Below are 22783 nucleotides of genomic sequence, written 5' to 3'. Positions count from 1 at the left end.
CTTGATAACGGAATTACGTGTATGTGGGGGCGGGTACATGTATGTGGGGAGAGATTTACCTTTCCGGTTCATTCAGTGTGATTGTGACGCTTGCTGGTTTTGGTGTGGATCTACGTTCCTCTGCACCGAAGCTACAGCGCACGGAAAAGCCTGTAATAACTACTGCCATTCTGATACATAAAGAAGTTAATGTGTTATTCCTCGCCCTGGACATTCCTTCCTCCTGCACGTAGACACTGAAGTTACCCCTTGTTGACGTCTCGCAACACTGGTGTCAGAATCGGGACCTCCGTGTCAAGAAGTTATTTATGACCGGAGAGCAGCATCGCCACGTCGGATGACTCAGTCCAGCAGGACGAAGGTAAAGGGATTTGTTGAAAAGGAGTCGAAGCAACAAACTGTACAACCATTCAGTATGCACTGATTGATGCTTGTTGCTTATAGCTAACAGTAGATGCGACGCTATCCAACTAACGTGCTCGTCAGCCTGTGGAATGTTACACTGTGCAACAACAACTGCAACGTGTGACTGCACTGCACTGTAAGAAAAAAAGTTTGACTAATTACTGCCAAAAACTCTTGCTAAAAGCTGGAAAAATACTGAGGGACAAAACGCTTATTGTGAAATGGATAAAGTGATTGCAAACTGCAGTTTAAAAAAAAAAAAAAAAAAAAAAGACACCAACCAAACATGAACAACGATGAGGTTTTGGGAGCTGCAGTAGAACCAGCGGATCCGGGGCCACCAGCGTGGCTGAAATCATTATTGGAGCACCAGTCACTAACAGCTGCTAACACCGATTTTACAGCATGTGACGGCAGAGAAAGGTGCACCAACTACAGAACCACCCAGCATAGGCCCTTTCGCAGCAGAATTAGAGGTGATTCGGCAGAGGTCGACCAATCCAGGGCCCTCTGCAACCTCAAACATACATGACCCAGTTGTGCGACGCAGAGATGAACGAATGCCTCAACGTTCTGCCACAGCACACATGGCCCCACATGAATCATATGGCATGCGTGACAATGGGCATCGACGTGAACTGGGGCAACAACAACTACCCCATCAACGTGCCCTGGGGCAACAAGCACCCCATGGATCTCCGAAAGTCAAGCTGGCAACCTATGATGGCAAAGAGGACTGGGATGCATTTCTGTTGCCCTTTGAGCGTCATGCACGCAAGTATGGATGGACTGGGGCAGAACGGGTTGACGGACTTCATGACTGCCTTCGCGGAGTTGCTATTCGTTACGTCTGCTCCCTGCCAGAACACGTCCGTGAAGATTATACCCTCCTTAAAGAACACCTCACACAACGGTTTGGAGTAAAAGACCCCCCTACCACTGTCCGCAGGAAGCTGGGAGAACTGCGTCAGGAAAAAGAATCTTCTGCAGAGTTTGCTGAGGAGGTGGTACGCCTTGTGAGCCTGGCTTATCCTGGAACAGACCTGAACCTGCAGGACCAGCTGGCTATGGATGCCTTTTTAAAAGGACTGAAGAACCAGAAAGTAGCCTATGAGGTGATGAATCGTGACCCGCAATCTCTGGCTGAGGCGCAGAAGCTGGCTGAAGCCCACAAGCATAACTTCAAGGCAACTCTGGGCCGTGATGCTGAGATGAGGATGGGAAGGGCCAGACGTATCTCCTGGGAAGATGAAGGTGACTTCTCCGATGAGCTGTCCCTTGCAACCAGACGTATTCATTGCCCCAAGTATGTCACTGAAGACCAATTCAAGAAGGTGCTGGAAAAGGTAGAGCAGCTGCACCTGACATTGGAGCACCTGCAGCCTGTGGCCAAAAGTGGGGGAGTGGGGTCCATGGATCAGGAGAGGGGAAGGGGACTGGAACGTCAAGTGCCCCCTCAAAACATGAGGATGCGTTCACCCAGTCCAAGTAAATTCACCTGTTTCCGTTGTGGAGAAGCAGGGCACCTCATGAGAGAGTGTTCAAGGTCACCTGGACCAGATCACGGCAAGTACAGCCCCATGAAAAGTAAGCCAGAGTCTTTCACCCCGCAGATAGGACGCCTGACCAAAACGGGTCCCAGCTTGCAAATTGAAATGACAGTGAATGGCCTACCGGTGCAGGCAGTTGTGGATACTGGTGCAGAAGCCACAGTCACATCTGATGAGGTTTACTTCAAGCTCCCCATAGCAGCACAGAAACCTCTCAGTGAGACCTCTCTCAATAATGTTGGAGTTGGAAGCAGTATGTCTGCTCTGGGTGAATTGGAGGTGACCCTGGAGACAGGGAGCCAGAAACTAAACAGGAAGGTCTTTGTTGGCCAGATCCATGACTCTCTTCTCCTGGGCCTTGATGCAATGCAAGCTGCTGATGTGACAATTGTTCCTGGTCGACAGGTGTTTATTGGCAAAGAGCCAGTGCCTTCCCAGGTTGTCGGAGGCGATGGGAAGAAGATCTCAGTGGCACACGTGCTCATGGAAAAGACTTATAGCCCCCACACGGCTCAAGCTGGATGGAAGACAACACACAACCTACAAGCTCAGATCCTGACTCCATGTGGATGGAAAGGCATGCACCATGATCAGCTGAAGCACCCAGTCAGACCCCCTGAACAACCCCCCAATGCACCACATCCATGTCAACTGGATTGGATCCTCGTGCAGACAGACCACCCTAAAAACACCCAAAGGCCACCTACAAGAAAGACTCTAAAGGGCTGAGAGATGCAGACCTCAGCTTGGTGTCAGGAACGTTAAATGACTGTAAACAAGAAATGCCACAGAAACAGTTTAATATGGGTGTAGGGCCAATATGCCTTTCTTGTTACACCAGAGATACGGTTTAACGTGCTCACATTTTGGGACTTGGGCGTCTTGTTGTTTACTCACTTGTTTCAGTTGTTTGTCGATGGTGATTAATGATGGCTGCAACAGGTTGATATTATGGCAGGAGTTTGTGTTGTGTGAGTGTAATGGGTTTCAAAATAAAAACGGAGAAAACAAAACAAGAACAGACTCCAGACAAACTAAACAAAGGGTCTCAAAACAGGCCCAGGGTTCAATAAACAAATAATAAAGTAGGCTATTTTTCTCTTTTCTATCTTTCCTTTCTTTCTTTCTTTCTTTCTTTCTTTCTTTCTTTCTTTCTTTCTTTCTTTCTTTCTTTCTTTCTTAAACTGCGCTGTATTGTGCGAGCTGCGAGCTGTGAGCTGTATCTCTACTGGCGTCTTTCCACCCACAGCTGTGGGCCTGTGGCTTAATTAAAGGGAACCATGGTGCCATTTTCTAAGGCAACCAGTGGGGGCGCCATTTAGTCACAAATATGTGAAAAACAGATAAGATGGCTCCTACAATGGGTGATTCACAAGTTTTGATTTTGTAACTGATTATTCAATTGTGGTGTTGATTCTGATTTTGTAAGTTTGGATGTTCAGTTTGGATGTTCAGTTTGGATGTTCAGTGCTGATTTAAGGTTTAAGGTTTAAGGCTGATTTAAGGATGTTCAGTGCTGATTTAAGGTTTAAGGTTTAAGGCTGATTTAAGGATGTTCAGTGCTGATTTAAGGTTTAAGGTTTAAGGCTGATTTAAGGATGTTCAGTGCTGATTTCATGCTGATGTTATTGTTGATTATTAAGTTGGAGCCGAAGGGACTCGGCATGCTTGAAAAAGGGGGGCAGTGTAATGCTGGTGCTATGATGGTTCCTATGCCTCATATTGTTCTTATTATTAGCTTATAGTTATTGTTGCAGCATAAGTGAGTATCTCGTATTCCTTATATAATCTCACCTTGATAACGGAATTACGTGTATGTGGGGGCGGGACGGGGCGGGTACATGTATGTGGGGAGAGATTTACCTTTCCGGTTCATTCAGTGTGATTGTGACGCTTGCTGGTTTTGGTGTGGACCTACGTTCCTCTGCACCGAAGCTAGAGCGCACGGAAAAGCCTGTAATAACTACTGCCATTCTGATACATAAAGAAGTTAATGTGTTATTCCTCGTCCTGGACATTCCTTCCTCCTGCACGTAGACACTGAAGTTACCCCTTGTTGACGTCCCGCAACAATATAAATGGTACAGTACAATTTATTTAAAATCAACTGTGTTCGTTTATTTGACTTATGTCAAAAATGTAGTCACGCATTTTTGCCGATGGCTTCCCAGAATTGTGTCAAACAGATTCAGAGAAATCAACGCAGCGGTCTCCTTTTCACATGTACATTCTCATGAATGCTTGGGTTTAAATCCTATTAGTAGACATTGTATCTGAACAGTAGTCTACTGTCCTGTACTTTTCCTGTGCAAACTTCTAATAAAGTATTCAATCAATGATAGTGCAGAGTGCATCCTCATTCATTAGGTGTTAGTTTGGTGTACAAATGTAAATATCCGTTTTAAAATGTGCCTGAAAGAATATATGATTATGGTAGGAATGAATGTGATGAATTAACATCGTTGTAACACTTTTATGTGTTAGGTAGGCTTGTTAGAAATGAATGTTACTTTCATTTGACTCTCAGCTACAGGCATGCCGTCCAAGCGTTGGAGGGATCTATGTGTGCAGAAGAATATTCAGAATGCAGCAAAAAACTGCAAAACATTGGACAGTTTTTTCAGAAGGTGAGGAAATTATGATTCCAAAAGCAAAAAGAGTTAGCTACTAAGAATGCACCAAAATGCATGCAAGTCAGTTATTTTACAGTGAAACCATTTAATGTATTTGCTATTAGCTGTCTTTACTTATGTTTTTGTCTCCACCAGGCCGAAGGCATGGGGAGAGAGTATGTTTTGCACTCCGTCCGTCCGTGTGTCCGTCCGTGTGTCCGTCTGTGAACAGCTAATCTCTGGCACCGTTGGCTTGATCGCAGCCATACTCTGCACACACACTCCCTGAATGCCAGAGCTGAACCTCTGCCCCAAAGTTTTCACATTGGCCTGTTATAGCGCCACCAGGAGGCCGCTTTGTGCAAAACAAATGTTTTGATAGTACACCTACAGATTTTGTCCAAACATTACGCAAATTGGCACAGTCTCTCTAGAGCCATTCAACGAAACGGGTTTTTCAGATTTTTCAGACTCCATCCTGATTGGCTAAGATTGGCTTCCAAAGTTCGCAGGAGTGCTCCGTTTCAAACAAAATGCTGCAAATCATGAACACATGGTGTGATTTCCGTGAAAATTTGCACGCACATTCCCACTAGGTCGAGGAAGAAATGCCACTTGAATATTTTCAACTCAGCCTCATGGTGGCGCTATAACGATTTGTGTTTTACCTATAACTGCACCGATCTGTGTAAAACCATGTATGCACACTCCCTAGAGGCCAAGGAAAAACCTTTGCCTGGAATTTTTCACATCTGCTCTTTATAGCGCCACCAGGAGGCCGACATATGTAAAACACATTTTCTAATATTACTCCTTCAGATTTTATCCAAATTTCACGCAAATCGGTACACATGCTCTCCATAGTCATGTGATCATGTGATTTGTTTGATTTCTCTTAATTATCCATCCTGATTGCCTACGATTGGCTTCTAAAGTTTTCAGGAGTAGCCCGTTTTGTACCCGTTTTGTACAAATTGCCACAACTCCGCAACGCAGCGTCCGATTGCGGTGAAACTGTGCATGCCTATCCCCACTACTAGGTTGAGGAAGAAATGCCACTTGACAGTTTTCAAATCAGCCTCATGGTGGCGCTACAACAGGCCAAGTCGCGTCTCACACACACACACACACACACACACACACACACACACACACACACACACACACACACACACACACACACACACACACACACACACACACACACACGTTTATATTACTCCTAAACATTTTGCCAAACATCACACACAATCCTATCCTCCTGGTGGAGACCTGTGCCCAGAAGGGCACTTTTTCTAGTTCTCTATATGTTTCTCTTAAGCACTTTGACTTGTTCTTAAATAAAGCTTTATTATTATTTACCCAGTTGTATTGCATATTGTGTCAATATTTTCCAGGAAGAGTACAGAAGAACCAGAGTACAAACAGAGAATCACAGACCAGACCAGAAATACACAGAATCACAGACCAGACCAGAAAGACACAGAATCACAGACCAGACCAGAAATACACAGAAGAACCAAAGAACAAACGACAGAGAATCACAAAGACAGGTGAACAAGTATTATTACTACATGGAGAGGATTGGGGCGAAAATGAAGCAAGCCACGGATATGAACGAGGAGAGCAGGCCATAGGAGAAAATGTAAGACTACGAGGCAGAGATGAGAGAGAACAGGCCAGAGGAGAAAATGAACCAGCAGGATATGAAGGAGGAGACAAAGTAAGACAAAGAGACAGTCATAGAGATGAGACAGAAGAACATAGAGACAATGAAAGACACAGAGATGAGAGAGAAGAACATGCCAGAGGAGGCGATGTAAGACAAAGACACAGAGATGAGAGAGGAGAAAATGAAGACCATGAAAGAGAACATGCCAGAGTAGATGATGTAAGACAAAGACACAGAGATGAGAGAGGAGAAAATGAAGACAATGAAAGAGGAGAACATGCCAGAGTAGATGATATAAGACAAATACACAGAGATGAGAGAGAACATGAAGACGATGAAAGACACAGAGAGGAGAGTGAAGGAAAACATGCTGGAGGAGACAATGTAAGACGGACAAGAAAGACAACTGCCACAACTGTAGAGTCATGGGGATATGATTGGCTGCTCTTTGAGAAGGACAAGAAAGGATATGTTACTAAGTTGTGGTGTTCCATGTGTAGGAAATACTATAAAGAGCGCACCACAAAAGAGCCACAACTTCAAATTTGCTCAGATTCTTACATAACTGGATCCACAAACATTAAAAAAGACAAATCACATAATAATTCAAAATCTCACATGACAGCATGCAACCAAGCAAACAAGACTCCAAGTAATTCAACTACAGTTTCACAGCTCCAGAAACTTCATGAGAGAACTGAGACGAAGATGCGCAAATTATTTGATATTGCTTACACTGTTGCCTACACTGAGCAACCCTTTAGTCTGTTCAAGACTTTAGTCTCTGTGGAACGCAAGCATGGGGTGGAGCTGGGGATCACCTATCACAATTCTAAGGCATGCCGTATATTTATTCAACACATTGCTGGAAGCATCAGAGACCAGTTTCAAGCAGTTAAGAAATGTGAACCTTTCTATTGCTCCTTATTGTTTGATGGAAGCACAGACAAAGGCACTTCAGAAAAAGAAGTCATACGCATCAAGTTTGTTGAAAATGGCTCCCCAAGAATCAGCCTACTTGGGTAAGAAGAATGTAGAGTTGTAGGGCTCCATCTTGCGCCACCCTTATCCCTAAACATATTTGCCATTTTTTACTATTTTGAAAATAGTTCAACTAGCCGATCTACAGTGAGACATTGTGAGCTTGTAGATCGGCTATTTGAACTATTTTAAAAGTGTATTTAAAATAGGAAAAAATGGCAAATTAGTTTAGGGGAATACGAGACGGCTCGCCCCTTTTCCAACTCGCCCAAAGCGGCGAAGATCGGTCGCCTCAACGGGAAGAGCGGTCGCCCCAACGGGAAGATCGGTCGCCCCAACGCGCGGAGAATTCGCCCCCGAAAGTCCGGAGAATTCGCCCAAAAGTCCGGAGAAGTCGCCCCAACAAAGAGAGAGAGAGATTTTTTACATGTAGCTGTTATGTCTCACTGACAGCTGTTTGATTGTGCTGCGCTCTTGCATATTCCTGTGTTGTTTGTGATGATTGGGGGGATTATCTGGGATCGACTACTTCAGTCTTGACATACAACATGATGTGTGATGATGTTGCTTTGCCTTATTATTGACTCTGAGTTTTGAAAGTAAAGAAGAGTTGTGTTTAAGCTGTCATGGTCCACTGATTCACAATAGTAGCCTACTTTTAAACAGAGAGAGAGAGAGAGATTTTTACCTGTACTATATTTGTACATGTACTTTGAGATTTTTCCTGTACTTTTAAACAGAGAGAGAGGGGGGGGGGGGGTATGTGTCTAGTTATAGTGAGAGTGGAGGGGGCCCAAGGGGGGTCATCAGCCTCTTGTGTGCTGGGTCGTTACTACAACAAGAACAACAACAACAGATCAACTGTAGGAATGTGAGTGTGCTGGGTCGTTACTACAACAAGAACAACAACAACAGATCAACTGTAGGAATGTAACCATTTATTTGAGAGAAATAATATATACAGATGCCACTTAAAAAAATAGTTGAACAAAAAACATATATACAACGCTTCTTCAATACTAGAAGAAAAAAAGTTGAACAAAAATATATATACACAACGCTACTTCAATACTAGCAGCAAAAAAAGTTGAACAAAAATATATATACAATGCTACTTCAATACTAGCAGCAAAAACTAGTGTTAGTTTCAAAGTCCAGCAAAAAGGTAACGGAAATGGTCTTCAGTGTCACGTAGTGGTCACTGGGACAGTGACAGTGGGCACTGGGACATGCACTTTAGTTGCCCTCCTCAGCAACTGTGGAACGGTTAAGTTGCCCCTTTCAAAGTCCTTCCATAACTGGGCAAGGTTGGACTCTGTCTGCTTAGTGTTCTTTCGCTGGAAACGGCGTAACTTACAATTAGTCATACACATGACTACATTAAGCATAACTATGTAGCTATGTAGTCTAAGGCTTTACATTCCTGTTGTCACAAACTAAAATATCAACTTCCCCTCCACTCCACAAGGAGACTCCACAGTGGTTCAGGAATGTTCTACAGAATTCTACAGAATGGCCCATCATCAAAGGTGTCTGGCATGGAATTCTGGGATTCTGTTCTACATAATGGCCCATCATCATGGCCCATCATCAAAGGTGTCTGGCAGGCCATCATAGTCGGGTATTAAATTCCTGTAATCTATAGGACTATATGGATCTGTATTGAGGTTGGAGCATTTGCATTCTGTAGGCTACATTCCAGACCATCTACAGAATGGCCCAGCAACAAGAACTTTAGTGCCACCTGCTGAAAAATTGCAGGTAGAAAAATTGCAGGTAGGCCTATATTATTATTATGTATATTAGTACAACAACAAAATTGCAGCTAGGCCTACCATGACATGCAACATAAACATGAGTGCATATAACATGCAACATAAACATGAGTGCATATGGCTAGTAGTAGTAGACTAGTATGAAAGTCTGTGAAAGATTCCACGTAAATTGCCTTCATTCATTTTCAAAAATCCACCTGTTGGTGGCACTGTAAGTCTGTGAAAGATTTCACAGGCTCCAGGTCCCCAGCTAAACAATGAAATAAGCAACTCCATACCATGACATGCAAAAACGAATGTTACTGGATAACATTATGTAAACATGAGTGCATATAATTTCAAGTAGCCGTCATCACTTTTCGAAATTCTTTGGCGAGCCGTCTTCACGTTTCGAAATTCTGTGGCGAGCCGTCTTCACTTTTCGCGAGGGCGAGTTGGAAAAGGGGCGAGTCGTCTCGGTACCGTTTAGGGTTAAGGAGTGGCGCAAGATATAGCCCATAGTCTCTGTTTATGTCCTTTTCTCCACATGCAAGCTTATGTAAAAGGCATGGGAGTAGAGAGCGGTTGTCATGATGCAGTATAGGTTGTGGTGATTTTAATAAAGTTAATGTATTAAAAAACTAATTTTCAACGTCTGTCTTTGTGCTCCATTTGTTGTTTTATAAGTATTGCAGAGCCAGAGACATGTGATGCTGGTGGGGTCTATGAAGCCATAATGCAGAAGTGTGCAGAAAACGACCTGGATCTAGGTGGCTGCTTGACTGCAACAGCAGCTGATGGTGCATCCGTCAACTTTGGAAAGACAAATGGTGTCCTCACCAAACTACAGGGATCTGTGCCATGGATGCTGAAAGTGCATTGTGTTGCCCACAGACTGGAGCTGTCCCTGAAGGAAGCCTTCAAAGTGCATTGTGTTGCCCACAGACTGGAGCTGTCCCTGAAGGAAGCCTTCAAAGTGCATTGTGTTGCCCACAGACTGGAGCTGTCCCTGAAGGAAGCCTTCAAAGTGCATTGTGTTGCCCACAGACTGGAGCTGTCCCTGAAGGAAGCCTTCAAAGTGCATTGTGTTGCCCACAGACTGGAGCTGTCCCTGAAGGAAGCCTTCAAAGTGCATTGTGTTGCCCACAGACTGGAGCTGTCCCTGAAGGGTTAGGGTTAGGGTGCGGGTTAGGGTTAGGGTTAGGGTGCGGGTGCATTGTGTTGCCCACAGACTGGAGCTGTCCCTGAAGGAAGCCTTCAAGGGCACATACTTTGAACAGGTACTGTGTGGTTTCTTTTACTTACTATGTCTGGAAAATATCAAATCAAAATGTGTAATGCAGTTTAATAAATGCCTTTATTTCTGTTTTTCTTTTACCAAGATTGATGACCTCTTGGCAAGACTGTACTCTCTCTACCATCGTTCCCCAAAGAAATGGAGGGAGTTGAAGGCCATCGGAGAGGAACTTAAGGAGCACGTTGTGAAACCAGCTCGATCCCAGGGAACAAGGTGAATGATAGAGTTGAAGGCCATCGGAGAGGAACTTAAGGAGCACGTTGTGAAACCAGCTCGATCCCAGGGAACAAGGTGAAACCAGCTCGATCCCAGGGAACAGGAGTACGTTGTGAAACCAGCTCGATCCCCAGGGAACAAGGTGAATGATAAGGAGCACGTTGTGAAACCAGCTCGATCCCAGGGAACAGGAGCACGTTGTGAAACCAGCTCGATCCCAGGGAACAAGGTGAAACCAGCTCGATCCCAGGGAACAAGGTGAAACCAGCTCGATCCCAGGGAACAAGGTGAAACCAGCTCGATCCCAGGGAACAAGGTGAAACCAGCTCGATCCCAGGGAACAAGGTGAAACCAGCTCGATCCCAGGGAACAAGGTGAAACCAGCTCGATCCCAGAGGGAACAAGGTGAATAAACCAGCTCGATCCCCAGGGAACAAGGTGAAACCAGCTCGCTCCCAGGGAACAAGGTGAAACCAGCTCGATCCCAGGGAACAAGGTGAAACCAGCTCGATCCCAGGGAACAAGGTGAAACCAGCTCGATCCCAGGGAACAAGGTGAAACCAGCTCGATCCCAGGGAACAAGGTGAAACCAGCTCGATCCCAGGGAACAAGGTGAAACCAGCTCGATCCCAGAGGGAACAAGGTGAATAAACCAGCTCGATCCCCAGGGAACAAGGTGAAACCAGCTCGCTCCCAGGGAACAAGGTGAAACCAGCTCGCTCCCAGAGGGAACAAGGTGAAACCAGCTCGATCCCAGAGGGAACAAGGTGAAACCAGCTCGCTCCCAGAGGGAACAAGGTGAAACCAGCTCGATCCCAGAGGGAACAAGGTGAAACCAGCTCGATCCCAGAGGGAACAAGGTGAAACCAGCTCGATCCCAGAGGGAACAAGGTGAAACCAGCTCGATCCCAGAGGGAACAAGGTGAAACCAGCTCGATCCCAGAGGGAACAAGGTGAAACCAGCTCGATCCCAGAGGGAACAAGGTGAAACCAGCTCGATCCCAGAGGGAACAAGGTGAAACCAGCTCGATCCCAGAGGGAACAAGGTGAAACCAGCTCGATCCCAGAGGGAACAAGGTGAAACCAGCTCGATCCCAGAGGGAACAAGGTGAAACCAGCTCGATCCCAGAGGGAACAAGGTGAAACCAGCTCGATCCCAGAGGGAACAAGGTGAAACCAGCTCGATCCCAGAGGGAACAAGGTGAAACCAGCTCGATCCCAGAGGGAACAAGGTGAAACCAGCTCGATCCCAGAGGGAACAAGGTGAAACCAGCTCGATCCCAGAGGGAACAAGGTGAAACCAGCTCGATCCCAGGGAACAAGGTGAAACCAGCTCGATCCCAGAGGGAACAAGGTGAAACCAGCTCGATCCCAGAGGGAACAAGGTGAAACCAGCTCGATCCCAGAGGGAACAAGGTGAAACCAGCTCGATCCCAGAGGGAACAAGGTGAATGATAGTTGTCAAGACCCTGAGCTCTAAAGACATTCCTACGGCGGGGTTCTTGTGCTGCTTTTGCTGAGCACATGTCACTTGTCTGCTTTTTATTGTACTCGCCAATGGACACTTTTTGGGTTTTCTTTTAATTACCACTGCAGACTGCACTGTTCATTAGTAGGCAGCGGCAGCGGTGGCCGAACGGATAGCGGCGCGGTCTAGATACCGGAAGGTTCCCAGTTCGAACCAGCCGTCCGACACATTAAAATTACCACCGCTGAAATGCCCTTGAACAAGGCATCAACCACTACGATGAAATGTGTTCTATGAGCAGGGCCTGGCTGGAAACAAGTTCTTGAGCTTAGCCCAGATACCCTGGGTAAATATAGATTTCATTTCATTTCATTTCATTAGTACCACTGCAGACTGCACTGTTCATTAGTATTAATGACCACTGCAGACTGCACTGTTCATTAGTATTAATTACCACTGCAGACTGCACTGTTCATTAGTATTAATTACCACTGCAGACTGCACTGTTCATTAGTATTAATTACCACTGCAGACTGCACTGTTCATTAGTATTAATTACCACTGCAGACTGCACTGTTCATTAGTATTACAACTGCAGACTGCACTGTTCATTAGTATTAATTACCACTGCAGACTGCACTGTTCATTAGTATTAATTACCACTGCAGACTGCACTGTTCATTAGTATTAATTACCACTGCAGACTGCACTGTTCATTAGTATTACCACTGCAGACTGCACTGTTCATTAGTATTACCACTGCAGACTGCACTGTTCATTAGTATTACCACTGCAGACTGCACTGTTCATTAGTATTAATTACCACTGCAGACTGCACTGTTCATTAGTATTAATTACCACTGCAGACTGCACTGTTCATTAGTATTAATTACCACTGCAGACTGCACTGTTCATTAGTATTACCACTGCAGACTGCACTGTTCATTAGTATTAATTACCACTGCAGACTGCACTGTTCATTAGTATTAATTACCACTGCAGACTGCACTGTTCATTAGTATTAATTACCACTGCAGACTGCACTGTTCATTAGTATTTACCACTGCAGACTGCACTGTTCATTAGTATTACCACTGCAGACTGCACTGTTCATTAGTATTAATTACCACTGCAGACTGCACTGTTCATTAGTATTAATTACCACTGCAGACTGCACTGTTCATTAGTATTAATTACCACTGCAGACTGCACTGTTCATTAGTATTAATGACCACTGCAGACTGCACTGTTCATTAGTATTAATTACCACTGCAGACTGCACTGTTCATTAGTATTACCACTGCAGACTGCACTGTTCATTAGTATTAATTACCACTGCAGACTGCACTGTTCATTAGTATTACCACTGCAGACTGCACTGTTCATTAGTATTACCACTGCAGACTGCACTGTTCATTAGTATTAATTACCACTGCAGACTGCACTGTTCATTAGTATTAATTACCACTGCAGACTGCACTGTTCATTAGTATTAATTACCACTGCAGACTGCACTGTTCATTAGTATTACCACTGCAGACTGCACTGTTCATTAGTATTACCACTGCAGACTGCACTGTTCATTAGTATTAATTACCACTGCAGACTGCACTGTTCATTAGTATTAATTACCACTGCAGACTGCACTGTTCATTAGTATTACCACTGCAGACTGCACTGTTCATTAGTATTACCACTGCAGACTGCACTGTTCATTAGTATTAATTACCACTGCAGACTGCACTGTTCATTAGTATTACCACTGCAGACTGCACTGTTCATTAGTATTAATTACCACTGCAGACTGCACTGTTCATTAGTATTAATTACCACTGCAGACTGCACTGTTCATTAGTATTAATTACCACTGCAGACTGCACTGTTCATTAGTATTAATTACCACTGCAGACTGCACTGTTCATTAGTATTAATTACCACTGCAGACTGCACTGTTCATTAGTATTACCACTGCAGACTGCACTGTTCATTAGTATTAATTACCACTGCAGACTGTACTGTTCATTAGTATTACCACTGCAGACTGCACTGTTCATTAGTATTAATTACCACTGCAGACTGTACTGTTCATTAGTATTACCACTGCAGACTGCACTGTTCATTAGTATTACCACTGCAGACTGCACTGTTCATTAGTATTACCACTGCAGACTGCACTGTTCATTAGTATTACCACTGCAGACTGCACTGTTCATTAGTATTAATTACCACTGCAGACTGCACTGTTCATTAGTATTACCACTGCAGACTGCACTGTTCATTAGTATTAATTACCACTGCAGACTGCACTGTTCATTAGTATTACCACTGCAGACTGCACTGTTCATTAGTATTAATTACCACTGCAGACTGCACTGTTCATTAGTATTAATTACCACTGCAGACTGCACTGTTCATTAGTATTACCACTGCAGACTGCACTGTTCATTAGTATTACCACTGCAGACTGCACTGTTCATTAGTATTTACCACTGCAGACTGCACTGTTCATTAGTATTACCACTGCAGACTGCACTGTTCATTAGTATTAATTACCACTGCAGACTGCACTGTTCATTAGTATTACCACTGCAGACTGCACTGTTCATTAGTATTAATTACCACTGCAGACTGCACTGTTCATTAGTATTTACCACTGCAGACTGCACTGTTCATTAGTATTAATTACCACTGCAGACTGCACTGTTCATTAGTATTAATTACCACTGCAGACTGCACTGTTCATTAGTATTAATTACCACTGCAGACTGCACTGTTCATTAGTATTAATTACCACTGCAGACTGCACTGTTCATTAGTATTACCACTGCAGACTGCACTGTTCATTAGTATTAATTACCACTGCAGACTGCACTGTTCATTAGTATTAATTACCACTGCAGACTGCACTGTTCATTAGTATTAATTACCACTGCAGACTGCACTGTTCATTAGTATTAATTACCACTGCAGACTGCACTGTTCATTAGTATTAATTACCACTGCAGACTGCACTGTTCATTAGTATTAATTACCACTGCAGACTGCACTGTTCATTAGTATTAATTACCACTGCAGACTGCACTGTTCATTAGTATTAATTACCACTGCAGACTGCACTGTTCATTAGTATTACCACTGCAGACTGCACTGTTCATTAGTATTAATTACCACTGCAGACTGCACTGTTCATTAGTATTACCACTGCAGACTGCACTGTTCATTAGTATTAATTACCACTGCAGACTGCACTGTTCATTAGTATTAATTACCACTGCAGACTGCACTGTTCATTAGTATTAATTACCACTGCAGACTGCACTGTTCATTAGTATTAATTACCACTGCAGACTGCACTGTTCATTAGTATTAATTACCACTGCAGACTGCACTGTTCATTAGTATTAATTACCACTGCAGACTGCACTGTTCATTAGTATTAATTACCACTGCAGACTGCACTGTTCATTAGTATTAATTACCACTGCAGACTGCACTGTTCATTAGTATTAATTACCACTGCAGACTGCACTGTTCATTAGTATTACCACTGCAGACTGCACTGTTCATTAGTATTACCACTGCAGACTGCACTGTTCATTAGTATTAATTACCACTGCAGACTGCACTGTTCATTAGTATTACCACTGCAGACTGCACTGTTCATTAGTATTAATTACCACTGCAGACTGCACTGTTCATTAGTATTAATTACCACTGCAGACTGCACTGTTCATTAGTATTAATTACCACTGCAGACTGCACTGTTCATTAGTATTAATTACCACTGCAGACTGCACTGTTCATTAGTATTAATTACCACTGCAGACTGCACTGTTCATTAGTATTTACCACTGCAGACTGCACTGTTCATTAGTATTACCACTGCAGACTGCACTGTTCATTAGTATTAATTACCACTGCAGACTGCACTGTTCATTAGTATTAATTACCACTGCAGACTGCACTGTTCATTAGTATTAATTACCACTGCAGACTGCACTGTTCATTAGTATTACCACTGCAGACTGCACTGTTCATTAGTATTACCACTGCAGACTGCACTGTTCATTAGTATTAATTACCACTGCAGACTGCACTGTTCATTAGTATTAATTACCACTGCAGACTGCACTGTTCATTAGTATTAATTACCACTGCAGACTGCACTGTTCATTAGTATTAATTACCACTGCAGACTGCACTGTTCATTAGTATTAATTACCACTGCAGACTGCACTGTTCATTAGTATTAATTACCACTGCAGACTGCACTGTTCATTAGTATTAATTACCACTGCAGACTGCACTGTTCATTAGTATTAATTACCACTGCAGACTGCACTGTTCATTAGTATTAATTACCACTGCAGACTGCACTGTTCATTAGTATTACCACTGCAGACTGCACTGTTCATTAGTATTACCACTGCAGACTGCACTGTTCATTAGTATTAATTACCACTGCAGACTGCACTGTTCATTAGTATTACCACTGCAGACTGCACTGTTCATTAGTATTAATTACCACTGCAGACTGCACTGTTCATTAGTATTAATTACCACTGCAGACTGCACTGTTCATTAGTATTAATTACCACTGCAGACTGCACTGTTCATTAGTATTAATTACCACTGCAGACTGCACTGTTCATTAGTATTAATTACCACTGCAGACTGCACTGTTCATTAGTATTTACCACTGCAGACTGCACTGTTCATTAGTATTACCACTGCAGACTGCACTGTTCATTAGTATTAATTACCACTGCAGACTGCACTGTTCATTAGTATTAATTACCACTGCAGACTGCACTGTTCATTAGTATTAATTACCACTGCAGACTGCACTGTTCATTAGTATTACCACTGCAGACTGCACTGTTCATTAGTATTACCACTGCAGACTGCACTGTTCATTAGTATTAATTACCACTGCAGACTGCACTGTTCATTAGTATTAATTACCACTGCAGACTGCACTGTTCATTAGTATTAATTACCACTGCAGACTGCACTGTTCATTAGTATTAATTACCACTGCAGACTGCACTGTTCATTAGTATTAATTACCACTGCAGACTGCACTGTTCATTAGTATTAATTACCACTGCAGACTGCACTGTTCATTAGTATTAATTACCACTGCAGACTGCACTGTTCATTAGTATTACCACTGCAGACTGCACTGTTCATTAGTATTAATTACCACTGCAGACTGCACTGTTCATTAGTATTACCACTGCAGACTGCACTGTTCATTAGTATTACCACTGCAGACTGCACTGTTCATTAGTATTACCAAACTTAAGTATTATACAAAAACTTAAGACCGGCTGCCACAAAACAGTCATATCAAGGGACCTCAAAACCTACTCTAGTGAGGTCTTTAACCAAGTATTGGAGAGTCTGGATTGGTCCGATGAGCTTAAAAGCACACTTGTCGAAGAAGCTTGGCTTGGCTTCAAAACCAAATATACATCAGTACTGAACATCATGGCTCCTTTGAGAACCACCAGGGGCAAAACCCGCTCGGAACCATGGATGAATTCGGACATACTGGCTGCAATGAAAGCCAGAGACAAAAAATGCTCTGAATTTCTAAAATGCAAGTCAAAGCTAGCCAAGCGCTTCGACAGTGTTCGCCAAGCTCGTTTGAACAACCTAAATACCCAACGAATCAAGCTAAGAAACAGTGTAACTGCCATGACCAAATCAGCTAAAAGTAACTTCATCAATGATAAAGCACAGGAAAACAAAAACAATCCGCATGAGCTCTGGAAGCTACTAAACAATCAACTAGGCTATGGTCAGAAACTAAAAACCAGGTTTTCAAACATAAACATCAAATCGGACAACACTCTCATCACTGACAACCTTGATGTGGCCAACTACTTGAATATCTTCTTTACAAACATAGCAACAACTCTGGTTAACAAACTGCCCTCCCACTCTGGGCTCTTTGGTGTAGAGCACATTACAACCTTCTACATAAACCTAGGTGTTTGTAAAGACGATTTTAAACTAGTTATGGTAACAACTGATGAGGTAATTAAGAAACTGAGTGCCCTCCAACCCCACAAGGCCACAGGCCATGACAACATTCCCTCCAAATTTCTCAGAGACTCAGCCATCTCTATAGCTCCAATCATCACCCACATAGTAAACCTCTCCATCAAACAGGGACAGGTCCCCCAAGATTTCAAACTGGCCAAAGTAACCCCCTTGCACAAGAAAGGGAGTAAATTAGACCCCGGCAACTACCGCCCTATTTCTATTCTTAGTTCCATCTCGAAAGTGATGGAAAACATAGTCTATGAACAGGTTGAAAAGTATCTTGCCACTAATAAATTATTGTACGAGTTCCAATCTGGCTTCAGAACATCCCACTCCACTGACACATGCCTTCTCTATTTGAGCGACCACATCAAACAAGAGGTGGATGCTGGCAAATACTGCGGCATGGTCATGCTGGTCCTCCAAAAGGCTTTTGACACCGTGAACCACTCCATACTGGTTAACAAGCTAAAAGCAATTGGTTTCGATAGCACATCAGTGAGCTGGATGCAATCCTACCTGGAGGGGAGAGAACAGATGGTGGAAGTGAACGGAACACTGTCCCCTCCCCTCCCAGTGAGCTGTGGCGTTCCACAAGGAAGCATACTAGGGCCTCTACTGTTCCTAATATATGTAAACGACATGACTTCAGCTTGTGACTGCAACTTGTTCCTGTTCGCAGATGACTCAGCACTGCTGGTCTCGGACAGGGACAAGCTGCAGGTTGAAAATGCCCTCAGCTCTGAACTCGGTAGAATCTGCACCTGGCTCGCTGATAACAAACTATCTTTACACCTGGGAAAAACTGAATCCATTCTCTTTGGCTCTAATAGTAATCTCAGCAAGGCAAATGGCTTCTTGGTTAAAGTGGGTGACAATGTTATCATACATACATACATACATACATACATACATACATACATACATACATACATACATACATACATACATACATACATGCATACATACACGGGGACGGAAAGACACACATAGCTGGTAGTTGGTGCGGTTATGCACTGCTCAAAAACTCCACACAGAAAGGCCATTATGCAGGGTTAAAGTTAGGTCAGGCTAATGATTAACACCACACTAAACACACTACACACAGAACTCCATACCTTGCCTGTACCTATCCATCAAACTTCAAATACAAATTAAAATGACCTAATATCAATGATCAATTTGATATAAATTTTATTTGAAATGTCACTAGAGACTGGTGTCTGTATACACGCTATGTGTGAGTTTAACTGGAATGTGCTTGTCGATCAACACTCCCTAAATGAGCCAATATGCTTTATTTTATTTTGCTCAGTCACAGGCTATCAGGCAAAGGAGCTTTTTCCATTCCTTCAACCATTTCAATTGCACAACAAATCACTGGTCCACAATAGACCTACATTTCAGCACACACACAAACATCTTCACATCATTGCAATCAACAAAACTACATTGCAAACCATTGAGATGCACTGATAAGATGCACTGATAAGAGATGCACTGATAAGAGGCACTGATAAGAGGCACTGATAAGAGATGCACTGATAAGAGGCACTGATAAGATGCACTGATAAGATGCACTGATAAGAGATGCACTGATAAGAGGCACTGATAAGATGCACTGATAAGAGGGTTAGGGTTAGGTAACCCACTGATAAGATGCACTGATAAGAGGGTTAGGGTTAGGTAACCCACTGATAAGATGCACTGATAAGAGGGTTAGGGTTAGGTAACCCACTGATAAGAGGCACTGATCAGAGGGTTAGGGTTAGGTAACCCACTGATAAGATGCACTGATAAGAGGGTTAGGGTTAGGTAACCCACTGATAAGAGGCACTGATCAGAGGGTTAGGGTTAGGTAACCCATTGATAAGAGGCACTGATAAGAGGGTTAGGGTTAGGTAACCCATTGATAAGAGGCACTGATAAGAGGGTTAGGGTTAGGTAACCCACTGATAAGATGCACTGATAAGAGGGTTAGGGTTAGGTAACCCACTGATAAGATGCACTGATAAGAGGGTTAGGGTTAGGTAACCCACTGATAAGAGGCACTGATCAGAGGGTTAGGGTTAGGTAACCCATTGATAAGAGGCACTGATAAGAGGGTTAGGGTTAGGTAACCCATTGATAAGAGGCACTGATAAGAGGGTTAGGGTTAGGTAACCCATTGATAAGAGGCACTGATCAGAGGGTTAGGGTTAGGTAACCCATTGATAAGAGGCACTGATAAGAGGGTTAGGGTTAGGTAACCCATTGATAAGAGGCACTGATAAGAGGGTTAGGGTTAGGTAACCCATTGATAAGAGGCACTGATAAGAGGGTTAGGGTTAGGTAACCCATTGATAAGAGGCACTGATAAGAGGGTTAGGGTTAGGTAACCCATTGATAAGAGGCACTGATAAGAGGGTTAGGGTTAGGTAACCCATTGATAAGAGGCACTGATCAGAGGGTTAGGGTTAGGTAACCCACTGATAAGAGGCACTGATCAGAGGGTTAGGGTTAGGTAACCCATTGATAAGAGGCACTGATCAGAGGGTTAGGGTTAGGTAACCCATTGATAAGAGGCACTGATCAGAGGGTTGGGGTTAGGTAACCCATTGATAAGAGGCACTGATAAGAGGGTTAGGGTTAGGTAACCCATTGATAAGAGGCACTGATCAGAGGGTTGGGGTTAGGTAACCCATTGATAAGAGGCACTGATAAGAGGGTTAGGGTTAGGTAACCCATTGATAAGAGGCACTGATAAGAGGGTTAGGGTTAGGTAACCCATTGATAAGAGGCACTGATCAGAGGGTTAGGGTTAGGTAACCCATTGATAAGAGGCACTGATCAGAGGGTTAGGGTTAGGTAACCCATTGATAAGAGGCACTGATCAGAGGGTTAGGGTTAGGTAACCCATTGATCAGAGGGTTAGGGTTAGGTAACCCATTGATAAGAGGCACTGATCAGAGGGTTAGGGTTAGGTAACCCATTGATCAGAGGGTTAGGGTTAGGTAACCCATTGATAAGAGGCACTGATCAGAGGGTTAGGGTTAGGTAACCCATTGATAAGAGGCACTGATCAGAGGGTTAGGGTTAGGTAACCCATTGATCAGAGGGTTAGGGTTAGGTAACCCATTGATAAGAGGCACTGATCAGAGGGTTAGGGTTAGGTAACCCATTGATAAGAGGCACTGATAAGAGGGTTAGGGTTAGGTAACCCATTGATAAGAGGCACTGATAAGAGGGTTAGGGTTAGGTAACCCACTGATAAGAGGCACTGATAAGAGGGTTAGGGTTAGGTAACCCATTGATAAGAGGCACTGATAAGAGGGTTAGGGTTAGGTAACCCATTGATAAGAGGCACTGATAAGAGGGTTAGGGTTAGGTAACCCACTGATAAGAGGCACTGATAAGAGGGTTAGGGTTAGGTAACCCACTGATAAGAGGCACTGATAAGAGGGTTAGGGTTAGGTAACCCATTGATAAGAGAAACTGATAAGAGGGTTAGGGTTAGGTAACCCACTGATAAGAGGCACTGATCAGAGGGTTAGGGTTAGGTAACCCATTGATAAGAGGCACTGATAAGAGGGTTAGGGTTAGGTAACCCACTGATAAGAGGCACTGATCAGAGGGTTAGGGTTAGGTAACCCATTGATAAGAGGCACTGATAAGAGGGTTAGGGTTAGGTAACCCACTGATAAGAGGCACTGATCAGAGGGTTAGGGTTAGGTAACCCATTGATAAGAGGCACTGATAAGAGGGTTAGGGTTAGGTAACCCACTGATAAGAGGCACTGATCAGAGGGTTAGGGTTAGGTAACCCATTGATAAGAGGCACTGATAAGAGGGTTAGGGTTAGGTAACCCACTGATAAGAGGCACTGATCAGAGGGTTAGGGTTAGGTAACCCATTGATAAGAGGCACTGATAAGAGGGTTAGGGTTAGGTAACCCACTGATAAGAGGCACTGATCAGAGGGTTAGGGTTAGGTAACCCATTGATAAGAGGCACTGATAAGAGGGTTAGGGTTAGGTAACCCACTGATAAGAGGCACTGATCAGAGGGTTAGGGTTAGGTAACCCATTGATAAGAGGCACTGATAAGAGGGTTAGGGTTAGGTAACCCATTGATAAGAGGCACTGATAAGAGGGTTAGGGTTAGGTAACCCATTGATAAGAGGCACTGATAAGAGGGTTAGGGTTAGGTAACCCACTGATAAGAGGCACTGATCAGAGGGTTAGGGTTAGGTAACCCATTGATAAGAGGCACTGATAAGAGGGTTAGGGTTAGGTAACCCACTGATAAGAGGCACTGATCAGAGGGTTAGGGTTAGGTAACCCATTGATAAGAGGCACTGATAAGAGGGTTAGGGTTAGGTAACCCATTGATAAGAGGCACTGATAAGAGGGTTAGGGTTAGGTAACCCATTGATAAGAGGCACTGATAAGAGGGTTAGGGTTAGGTAACCCACTGATAAGAGGCACTGATCAGAGGGTTAGGGTTAGGTAACCCATTGATAAGAGGCACTGATCAGAGGGTTAGGGACGGTTAGGTAACCCATTGATAAGAGGCACTTATTACCATCCATTACACATGGATTGTGACAAATAAACAAACTATTCCAATGATTTCCATAAACAGTTTTCTTTTTCTCCAGATTTTGACAACTTATTTTAGGCTTTTAAAGCTCATTGAACATATGATAATTATGTAAATACACACGCTCTCTCACACGCATGCACGCACGCACGCGCACACACACACACACACACACACACACACACACACACACAC

General features: G+C 43.6%; 1 protein-coding gene and 1 long non-coding RNA gene across 2 annotated transcripts in view; one reads left to right on the top strand and one right to left on the bottom strand.

Annotated features, from left to right (window-relative positions):
• The window catches only part of LOC306926924 (uncharacterized protein), a 97780-nt gene that overhangs the window by 17498 nt on the left and 57499 nt on the right, over positions 1-22783 (bottom strand). The gene's annotated exons all lie outside the window — the stretch shown is intronic.
• Positions 9666-10418, top strand: LOC306926586. Its single transcript, XR_013790406.1, has 3 exons — positions 9666-9899; positions 10237-10254; positions 10357-10418. It is a non-coding gene; the product is annotated as an uncharacterized lncRNA (long non-coding RNA).

Source organism: Electrona antarctica, assembly GCF_951216825.1.
Source record: "Electrona antarctica genome assembly, chromosome: 7".
In the NCBI taxonomy this organism is placed as follows: domain Eukaryota; kingdom Metazoa; phylum Chordata; class Actinopteri; order Myctophiformes; family Myctophidae; genus Electrona; species Electrona antarctica.
The sequence above is the reverse complement of the archived record's forward strand: the minus strand, read 5'-3'. Positions and strand labels throughout refer to the sequence as shown.